The 11,860-nt window shown below is 32.3% G+C and overlaps 1 long non-coding RNA gene across 1 annotated transcript; it reads left to right on the plus strand.

The window, feature by feature from the left end:
• The first annotated feature begins 1,627 nt into the window (after window positions 1-1,627).
• LOC126979186 (uncharacterized) lies at window positions 1,628-3,212 on the plus strand. Its single transcript, XR_007732763.1, has 3 exons — window positions 1,628-1,839; window positions 2,389-2,656; window positions 2,740-3,212. It is a non-coding gene; the product is annotated as an uncharacterized LOC126979186 (long non-coding RNA).
• The last annotated feature ends 8,648 nt before the right edge of the window (window positions 3,213-11,860 follow it).

Consider the following 11,860-nt stretch of genomic DNA (forward strand, 5'->3'; position numbering starts at 1 on the left):
ACTTCTGTACAATTGTACCAATATCTTCCCCAAAGAAGAGTCATACGCTGTTTTAGATTACTTATTATATCTGTATATGGTATGTTAATGTCTAGATCTTTGCAATCAGGATATAGGGATAGATCGGATATATTAATGATAGTTCTAGCTAGAAAATCAGCGCTTTCGTTTCCTGCTACTCCTGGGACGGGACCCAAACGAAATCCACTTTAATATCGATTAAACATAGTTCGAACCACAATTCCTTTATAGCAAAAATGATGTAATTGATGTTAGCACTCATTTTGTTATTTGACAAACTTTTTAACACACTCATACTATCACTAACTATTACCCACTTCTTATTAAGTTGATTTTGTTTCTTAATATGCTTTAAAGCAAAAAGAATAGCGACGGCTTCAGCAGTAAAAATACTGGCATATCTATTAATCTTAAAGCCAATACCCTTCCTAATTTCAGGAAGGTAGATTGCAAAAGAAACATTATTATTGTTTTTTGCGCCATCCGTATAAACAAATTTACAATTAGACCATTCTGACAATAATACATGAACCTCCTCTTTTGAAGTTAAATTTGGATCTATTACAACATTAATTGCAGAATATTTACATCGAAAAGAACCTGCAAGGCAGGGAAGTATATCATTATTCCGATGAATATTTAAATCTTGTAGAAATTTAAAAAATGAAGAAAAATCTTGCAACTGTCTCGGAAATGAAGACGATTGATAAGCAATAAGATTCTTAAGAAGATTGTTCGTCGGCAAGCTATAGAGCTTTAAAATAAATCTTTCTTTAAGATAACTAAATCTAATACACAAAGGAGGAAGGTTGGCCTCGATTTGCATAGCAGCTATTGGGCTAGTTTTAAGTGCACCCAATATTGTACGCATACATTTATTTTGTATTTTATCCAGACTATTAACAATTTTGCTGTCTGCGGCGAAACAATGAAAGCCATATTCAAAATGACTACGAATAAGCGATTTATACAAAATTAACAATATTTTAGGGTCCGCTCCCCACGACGTTGCACACAAAGATTTTAATACATTATAAGCTTTATTCGCTTTAATTATAACACTATCTGTATATTTTTTCCAAGAAAGTTTTGGAGTAAATGTTACACCTAGAAATTTTATGTCACATGAAATAGGCAGTGGAATGCCATTGTATAAAATGGGAGGCAATATGATGCGTTTACGACCAATCACAAAGACTTTTGATTTGGTTGGATTTACATTTAAATTAAGATAAGAAAAGTATTGATATAAATTTACAAGTGCTTTATTAATAGTAGCGGCTAAATTAATCAGATCAACTCCCGATACATAGACGACTAAGTCATCTGCTTACTGTAGGTTTACTATATTTGGCCCCAAAATAAGGTTCAATCGTCTTATGTACATAATAAAAATTAAAGGAGACAATATTCCCCCCTGACAAACACCTAGAGAAGAAAGTCGTGGTCCATACAAATGTTTATTAAATTTTACATATACTTTTCTGTCAGTCAAAAAGGATTGCATCCAATTTATTATTTTACCTGGTATCCCTAACATTGATAACTCGTCACAAAGCACGGCAATATTTACACTATTGAAGGCACCTGAGATGTCAAAAAATACAGACAAAAGATATTGATTACTTGCTAAACATTGATGCGCATCAAGCTGTAACTGCGCTATACTCTCCCTAGAAGACCGACCTTTGCGAAAACCAAACTGATTATTAGGCAAAAGACAATTTTGTTCTATAAAGAACTCGAGACGTTGTTTTAGAAGCTGCTCAAATATCTTCCCAACACAAGACGTGAGAGCTATAGGTCTATAAGAGTCAGGTAACATTTTATTTTTGTCTGGCTTTAAAACTGGGATTAAACAGTCTGTTTTCCATTCTGCAGGAATAGTATTCTCCTTCCATAGGCGATTAAGATTATTTAAAAAGATGTTGAGACTGTGGCAATTAAGTTTTTTGAGTAAAATATATGGAATGGTATCAAGACCGAAAGATGTATCTCTTCTAGTAAATAAAGCGGATTTTAGTTCTTGTAAAGAAAAAGGCTCTATCAAATATTTATTACTATCATTAACAACATTTACATAGTTAGTTAACTCATTTGATACAAAGTCAGAAGTATACTTTTGTAGAAAATCTGGAATCCAACTATCATTCAACACACTGTCAGGAATGTAAGTTTTGTTAAATTTGCGCATGTATTTCCAAATTGAAGACAAAGGAGTACAACGATTAAATGAATTGCACAAGCCTATCCAGCTATTTCTTCTTTCACTTTTTAAGATAAGTTTTTTTAAAGCCTGCAATCTCTTAAACTCCACATAATTTTCATCAGTGGAGTTGTTTTTAAAATTAATGTAACCATTTTTAGCATTTAAAACTGCTTCTGTACACCTCTGATTCCACCAAGGCAACCAAGGATATTTAAAAGATTTTTGTGAACAAGAACTAGTAACATTATTACTATTAGAACTTTTGGAAAACAGACAGCTAGGGATTGACTGCTTGGCAGCAGAAAGTAAAATATTACAAAAGGAATTAAAAGCATCTATTGAAGATAAAGTGTCAAATTTAACATCATCCAAATAAGAAACAACTAAGTTACTATACATATTCCAATTCACCTGCTTATAATTAGGGTGAGTGGGCAAATGTAGATTATTACATAATGTGTTTTGCAAACTAATACTATCACTACTTACTGCCATTTTTATTATTACAGGGAGATGATAACTACTGCCCAGAGGACTGTCAATAACTGACCAGTCACATAAAAGAGCCAAAGATGGGGTTACCAAAGTCAAGTCAAGAGCATTAGGACGCCAAGATGGAGATCCTATTGTGGTAGCTTGACCATTATTCAGAATAACAAGACCATTCTCATCTATAACCTCTAAAACATCTTTACCTCGAGGCAATGTATCAACACATCCCCACAACATGTGATGAGCATTGAAATCACCTGCAAATATCATTGGCTCTGGAATGGACTTAATTAAACTGTTTAAATTGTTTTTATTAAATGGAGGATTTGAATTGGAAGGACTCTAAAAACTCACAATACTCAGTTCTTTGTTATTAATTTTAATTTTAATGCAAACATTTTGTAGAGCACTATCAAAATATGTATTTATGTTAGAAAATGTGATATTATTATGAATAAAAATTGCTACACCATTGTGTTTATTACCACAATCATTCCTTATTGTGTTATAGCCTTTTATTAAAAAATACTGATGTGGTTTTAACCAAGTTTCCGAAATTATAGCAATATGGATATGATTTTCATATAAAAACCTTGTAAAAATAAGCCTATTACTAATAATACTTTGAGCGTTCCACTGCACTATATTCAATGTATCCATAATAACAATTAACTAGATGTCTTTTTTCTAAAAGTGTTATTCAGAATTTCCTTAATACTATTTGAATTTATAGTTAACTTATCTTTATTTGTACAAATTTGTAAAACTGCTTCAACCAAGAGGTTCATAAATTTGTCAGATTTTATAAGATTGCTCAGGTGTGTGTCAATATACTTTGAGTTTAATTGAGGGAAAGCAGATTCATTGAAGAGATCTGAGTATCTAACACTACGGGACTTCACTTTGTTTTCTTCAATTTTTTGTTTTTTCAGAGGACAGGTAGATGAGATAGCTATGTGATCTCCACCACAGTTGGCACATTTTGTTAAAGTTTTTGGACACATTTTAAAATTGTGATTGTCAGAACATATGGAACAAACTTCATTGTTTCTACAAAATTTAGCAATATGGCCAAATTTCATACAGCGTAGACACTGTTTAATAGGGGGTACATATACATTAACCTCATGCCTCCAGTGATCAAGTGTTACATACTCAGGTAACAACGTTGATGCAAATGTGACTGCAACAGTTTGCGTTGGAACAAAGGAGAGAACACCCTGTGGGTCCTTTACTCGCCGCATGAACCTTCTCACAGCAATAACTTTTTTACTCGATGCAATTAATTGATGAATTTTTTTGTTGGAGTAATCAGTGGGAACAGAAGTAAGAACTCCAGTGACCTCCGTTTCAGAAGCCGGAATTGAGGCAACCATCTCCAACTCGCTAAGTAACTTTTCATTTTTTAAAAATACATTCGCATTGTTAGGCAGGTCAAAGGTAACACCAACTTTAAAAGCATTAACGGACCTCAGGTGCAACACACCCGATACGCAATGCCTCCTGATTCCATTTGACAGACCCAACCTGTCCTTGTCTGATATTTTGACTTCACCCTGCTTGCGATTGAGAAATACAATAAATTCCTTCTTATTTGAATTTTCGTCGTATAACCTATAATAATTTGTCGCTCTATAAGGGGTATACTTCTCTTTATCCTTTCTTCTTACAATGAGACGTTCAGTCACCTCCGCGTCAGATACCGAGGATTCGGATAGGGGAAGTTCGTCTGCTGGTTCTGCGTCGCTCTGGCCGTTCTTCGGCCTTTTACCTGTACGCTTCCCCATGGCAATGGGGAAGCGCACTTAACAATTTATATATACAAAAATCGAATATTTATAAACCAGGATAAACAATTTACAAGTATGAAAAATATATGCACTATGAACAATAATTTAAACAATTTTTTTTTGTATAAGCGCGCCTTCCTTCGTTCACTCGTTCCCGCCAAAAAAAAACTCTTTTCTGACATTCGTTAATTTATTCTCGGTTTTTGTTTTTCGTTTCCATTATTAGGATAGACAAAGGGTTCGAGCCCATACAGCCATATTTGTTAATATCCAATAACAACGTCATATTGATATGTGCTAATAATAATATAACCTTCAATTTATTATAATCAATTAATTTATTAATCAGTGTTAATTTTAAAATGTGCGAATGATATTACTGAATTATAAATAGAATATTGAATGAAAATAATAATCAGTCAAATAAAATGGCGAAATCCCAGGAACATCTTACTCTTTCATCAATAAGTAAGAATAAAAGAGAAAATCAAGAACCTGATAATGACCTGACCTGTAAAAAGTGTAAGTGTTTAAATTCTGATGAATATTAATATCAAAATATAACTCATATATAAAATCTCACTTGATAAAATATTATTGATTAAATTATATATTAATAAAGGCATTTTTTATTTCAGGTAAATAAAATGACAACTTTGCTCAAAAGATGAAGTTATATCGTCAAAATTATTAATACGTGAGTGCTTAGTTGGTGACACGGCTTTATTTAATGTCAATTTAATGTTATTTATTAATGCGTCTGTTAATTATTTCTATAGTTAATTATTATTAAGTTTAACTTCATGCGCGCATAAAGATTACACGCACACACTTTTTTTTTATTGATAAGTACCACAGTGGGAATGGAGCGATCCCCCTCAGACTGTTAAGTAATTTACAGGCACGATATTACATTGTAACAATTTTTTTTATCTGATACTTACTTTTTTGAATGGGTAGTAGTTTTTGACTGTCAGTGATATCATAACCAGCTTTGAATAAAAATATTTGATGTTGAACTTATTACACAAATTATAACCTTTTGTATGATTTGTCTTTATTTAAAGGCTTTATTTAACTAGCTGACCCAACAAACCTTGTATTGCCATCATAGTTAAGAACTGTAGTTAATCTACCAAGTATAGGTAACTAAAATTAATTTTACCTCCTGGGAAAGTTATAAAGATTCTAATAAGTTATTAATTTCAAACTATTCTTTCATTTTGATTTCTGAACGACGGGGGACACATTGGAAAATCAAAGTTGTTGTTTTTATTTAATTCCGAAAATTTTCATATTTATTCACCTTTTAAACCTTTTCTGGAATTCCACAAATAATTCAAGACCTAAATTAGCCAAATCGGTCCAGCCGTTCTCGAGTTTTAGCGAGACTAACGAACAGCAATTCATTTTTATATATATAGATATTTAGCCCATAAGACTAAATGTATCCTAAGACGCTTTAGACTTAAAAGTTCTTATATTTTTTAAATGCACACAAAATACTTCTACAAATACTTACAAACCAGTTTTTTACATGCATATCTTCATTTATCTAACAAAGTTATTGCAGTTTCGAAAACACGATTACTAAAAAAAATGCCTATAAACCTAATGCGACGCCTTGGTTGCTGCTCGCTTATACTATAGTCGTATCATATTATTTGCATTTCTGCTAGCGGTTCATGAATAAATAAATAAAAGCAGGGATAGCAGGTTTGATGTCTCTGGAATACCATTATCTCTATATTATATATTAATCTAAGGACCGTGAAATACGTATTGCACGTATTGGGGTATCATTGTAAGACTCCCCAGCCTACTTTTTTTTCGCCGATTTTTATTTCGACCTATAGTCGAAATAAAAATCAAAGGAACGTAATCACCGGGTTTGAATTTTTATAATAAATCTTTTGCAGTTATATATCTGCGTTTCATTTCTTATAAGGAAATGATCATAGCAATCGATCAAATAACGTTCAATTTGATTTAAATTCATTAATGCGTAATTTAATATTACGCATAATTTTGGTGAAAATGATAATTTCCTCTTTTAGTTAATTTATTATTCACCCTTCACCGCTCTTCCTCCACTATTTACCCAAATGACTAGATGGATGCCAATTATAGCGAGCCCTTTAGAGCACTTACTTAACAATTTATAGATGAAGTAAAGGGAATTTAAGGTGTATTAAATTTGACATTATGACGATTTTGTCATCAACGGAGGGTCATCTGTTAATAAGTGATCATTCACGCTCAATGTTACATCATTGATCACATATTTTGATCAGATATTAATATAAGACCAGCACGATCTTTACCTAATATTAAGTGATTCGACCTGACTCTTTTTCTTAGGAGTTTAATCAAGAAACTCAAAAATCTATGCGGCAATGCAATTGCGCTTCTTAGTTAAGACTTTAAAAAGAAATATTAGCTGAGATTTTTTTTAAACTCGGACACGACAACCAGCAGTGCAGTAGGCACAGCTTAAATGTCATTGCAGCTCCGTCTAAACATTTTTAGTAAAATAAACCCAAAAAATCAGGGCTTAACTCTCGGAAATTTTCTATTCTTAAACATAAACATTCATGACAAAATTTTGGATATTTGATTGGACTATATAGTGATTTATACTAACGTTTACCATATAAACGTTTTTAAAAAGTCTTATGAGTTTCGAACACAGTTGTTTTTTAAATTTTCTGGGACGATGTGCTGCTTATACTTACATAGGAAAACAAACAAATTACAAACTCGAATTAAAATAATATGACAAGTCGTACTGTTAATGCTGTCAATATTAACTGAAAAAATCCGACTCGAAATATCAAACGACATCTGATTTACATCTCAAATCATAACCGAGCCAAAAAAGTGTGTCTGAGCTTTATGAAAATTGTATAATTTTCCCATTACAACAACCCTACTATCATTATGGCTTGACTCAGCGTCTTCTGACTTCAAATGACGTCATTAATGTACAATGTCCATTCTATTGAATCTCTAAAGTAGGTACATAATGCGATATAACTTTATAAGAGACGGGTATAGAGAATATATTGTTACATTGTGATCACTGTAAGAGATCAGATTCTTTAAGACCTATTCACACTTTTCATCGAAGTTACAGTCGTATTGCAGTATCACCACAAAGAGTTTTATATATAACTAGCTGACGGCAAACGTTGTTTTGCCATATAAATTGTATTGATCTTTTCCTTGCTAGTTGATAAGAGATGGCGCTAGTTGTATTTTGTGTTTCATAAATTATAGCCTATTTGTTATTCTGGTGTGTAAGCTATATTATTGTAAAGTTTCATCAAAATCTATTCAGTAGATTTTGCTTTAAAGAAGTTCAAACATACATCCAGACATACAAACTTTCATATTTATAATATTAGTAGTCCTACTTGAGCCGGCAAACGTTGTTTTGCCATATAAATTATTTTTAGAGTTAGACCATTTCTTGGACATTACAACATTTCTTTATTCTTCTAAAATATAAGATTTTTTCTAAAATAAACGTAGCATAAGTTACTCCTTTTTATAACAGCTACCTGCCAATAAATGTCCCGTCAAAATCGGTCCAGTCATTTCAGAGATTAGCTGGAACAAACAGACAGACAAAAATTGTAAAAAATGTTATTTTGGTGAATGTACCGTATATATACATGTAGTAAAAAGCGGTTATTTCAATATTACAAACAGACACTCCAATTTTATTAATATGTATAGATGTACAATGTATGTACCATTTTCTATTCAATCTGTAAAGTATCTTTTTTTATGAAATTAAGGGACTAGATGAACAGGACGTTCGGTTAATGATATTTGATACACCCTGCCCGTTATAATGCAGAGCCGCTCAGGATTCTTAAAAAAACTCAGAATTTCTGAGCGGCAATACAATAGCGCTCGCTCGTGACCTAAGATGTTAAGTCTCATTGCCCAGTAATTTAACTAGCTACCTCAGTAATTTAACTAGCCCCTCATACCAAAACACATTACTGCTTCACGGCAGAAATAGTCACTGTTGTGGTACCCATAATCTAGCCGGCATCCTGTGCAAAGAAGCCTCCCATTGGTAAATATCCTAAGTCGCCTCTTTCGACACATTTGGGCCTCGGACTTCCCTATATTTCCCCCGGGGAAGCAAAATCACCACTTGATGACTGACAGAATAAAACTGGTACAAGCCATACTCATATTTTATAAGATTATTGATTGAATTGGGTATTAAGAGACAGTGTGTGTCGTATCTTATGTACACCATTTCAAACATTTGGTGAATTTATCCTTGCTTTAGTTGGGTTGATATTAATTCTGTATTGTTCAACAAACCGAATATCCGATGAATATTGGATCACGATGGGTGATTGAAATCCGGGATGGGTTGCGTGCGGTATTAGCTTCCTTGGGGATGTGTTCGGTTCCGAATATTTATTATCAACCTTTGGAAGTCAATGATATTACAATACTGTCCATATACATATAGAAAATTGACTTTAGTTGGTCCGATTATATTTATATTTACAATATATTTTTGATGACAATTTTTTTATCATACTAAACTGAAGACGTATATACGCTTAAATGCCACTGCTTGTGGCACGACGTGGCCGGGTCGTTCCATTCCCAAAATATGGTCAAGGGCGGCGATAGCTGGTCCATGCGTCATGCTCGTGAAATGATGCTACAGGATGCATCTACTGTACTCAATAATGCTTATGTTTTTGTAAAACGATAAACCTGTTAATGGTGATTGCTGTTAATGAGCTCAACCTTTTCCGATGTGGTGGTAAATGTAAAAATAAATGACAACTTTTGACGTTCATAAGTGTTATTTTCTTCACCTACATGAGTAAAGTGAATTTGTTTTGATTTGGTATATTAAAACACTTTATATGTACTTAGTAAACGTGAACTTTACTTTTATGTAAGCCAAAAGGCTGAGTGGATATGAATTTAAATAAATAAATAATAAAATTATAAATTTAGAATAGGGAGAGAGAGAGAGAGAGATAAAATGACACTTAAGAATGTCAAACCACTTCCAAAAAGAGAATTTAATGATAAGAAGAGGCAATACAGTTATTGCTACTCTTTTAAACTTACACTTTTAATTCAAATTAGAAAAGTGAAGTAGATTTTTAAAATATAAAATTGTTGTTTCGTGTGGTCACATGAGAACAAGAAAAGTTGTAAGAAAAGTAATTTTTTTCAACAACTTTCCAGGGCGTAACAAAATGCTGAAAATGTTACTAGTCCAGCATTATTTTCTTAATTTGAATCTGGAATTCATTGCACAAATAAAACTGAAAACTAAATTTTATGAACGACGCGGGACTCGAACCCCCTACCTCTCGCGTTCCGTGCGAGCGCTCTCTCCAACTGAGCCAACCGTTGAACGGTGAACGATCAAAGCATCGTTCATAAAATTTTGTTTTCCGTTTTATTTGTGTAATGAACGTTATAAAGTAAACCATATAACTGTATTTGTAGTTCTTATATTAAAGCCTCATTTATATAACGCAGATTCTCACAGTGATATAAATTATGATAGTAAATGTTAACAGGATGGAAGGCTTCTACTTACATTGGCACAGCTCCAAAGCCTTAAAAGGACTTCCAGATAAGTATACATCAATGTTATTTGACCAGATATTTATTAATATTACCGATTTAAGTAAGCACAGAGAGACAGACACATCTTCCAGACCATTATAATTATGTTGGGAAATTATTGAGAGATCGTAAGTGATGTTATGGTAATAACCTTTATTTAACTTAGTAACATAATAATATAATATTTACATCTATTTTTAGTTAACGTCCCTGGCAGGTATAGGCTTCCTCCGAAACTTTTCAGGCGTTCCTATTATACTCCAGCAATTTTAATAATTTCAAATCGGATTTAAAAATTGCATCTTAAAAAATTTCATTCTATTAAAATATATACCTCGTGCAATCAATTTTATTTTTGACATATGCACGCAAAGAGGGCCGTTCTATGGACATTTCACTCTCAATTTGATAGTGGAACAGCAAAAGTGTGCTTAAAGACAATGTAAGCACACTTTTCTCCTTACTCGTGTGTAAACTGTCACTGTGAGAACAGAATAAAATTTTACATTGCTACTTGTTGACAAATATTGACTTTATGGACGCTGTTTTATCTTTTCAATGGTGAAGCGTATCACTCCTCGGCCACGATAATAATCTTCGATTGATTTCTACTATCCGGCAGATTATGTAACAAAGCTTATTCAAAAACATTTTTACTTGAGAAAACTATGTAAAAAACTATAATTTTAATTAAAATTTATATATTGTGTTATCCAAAGAGAGCACATAATATCAATATTTTATAAAAAATCTATTTGAAGGTTTTATAAAGAACATAAATTACGATGATTTTAGAGTGTCGATAATTATGCTGTCTAAATAAATGGATTGACGAAGTATAATAATTACTACACTGGACATACATTGTCTTGTCTAAAAATGTATTTATTATAATGTAACCCCCAATCGACCCCCATTTTCACCAAGTCTCACAATTCGTCCCATTTTCGGTGTTAGTAATATAATAAAATAAAAATATATAAACAAAACTATATTTCATCGTAAACTTATTTAACAGAGGCGTTATATGAATACAATAGAGTGACCTTGTTATGTCGTCCTCAATTGTCGACCACTCGTAAAATGCCTTAATGACTCGATGTCACTGTGCGGTGCAAAGAACGAATAGAAATGACAGATTTTTTCTATATATAAATACTAAAGTATATATAAACTAAAGTTATATCAGTCTTTGTTATTTAGTAAAATGTTTTCTTATTACTATTTTCTTATGATGATAAAAATAAAACAATTCAAACACAGCGGGTACGATAAACAGTATAAATGTATCAAATAATAAGTGCATTCAATGAATTTAATGATTTTTTTAAATAATTATCTATATCTGGATTTATCAAAAGGAAATATTCAGATTAATTTCTACAGTCCTATGCTACCGTGTCCCTGTGGACACGGCAAGACAGCCGTCAAAAAACTGCAAATATCTACGTCTATCCATAGACAAAAGAACCAGAGAGAATTTTTACTGGGTGCATTTTTAATTACTCTTGGTTCTAAGAGCCATAAAACAAAGCGAAAAGCTATTGAAGACAAAATATATTAGTAATTATTTGGCTGTAGCTGGCGGCGGCCATTTTTGTTTAGCATACAACGGAAACATTAACTTGTGAAATCTTTATTTAGAAAAAAAAAATTTTTTTTTGAAGCAAATCATAAGGTATTATTACCTCTCCACCACAGTAAAAATAATACAAAG

Source organism: Leptidea sinapis, chromosome Z (assembly GCF_905404315.1).
Source record: "Leptidea sinapis chromosome Z, ilLepSina1.1, whole genome shotgun sequence".
NCBI classification, from domain to species: domain Eukaryota; kingdom Metazoa; phylum Arthropoda; class Insecta; order Lepidoptera; family Pieridae; genus Leptidea; species Leptidea sinapis.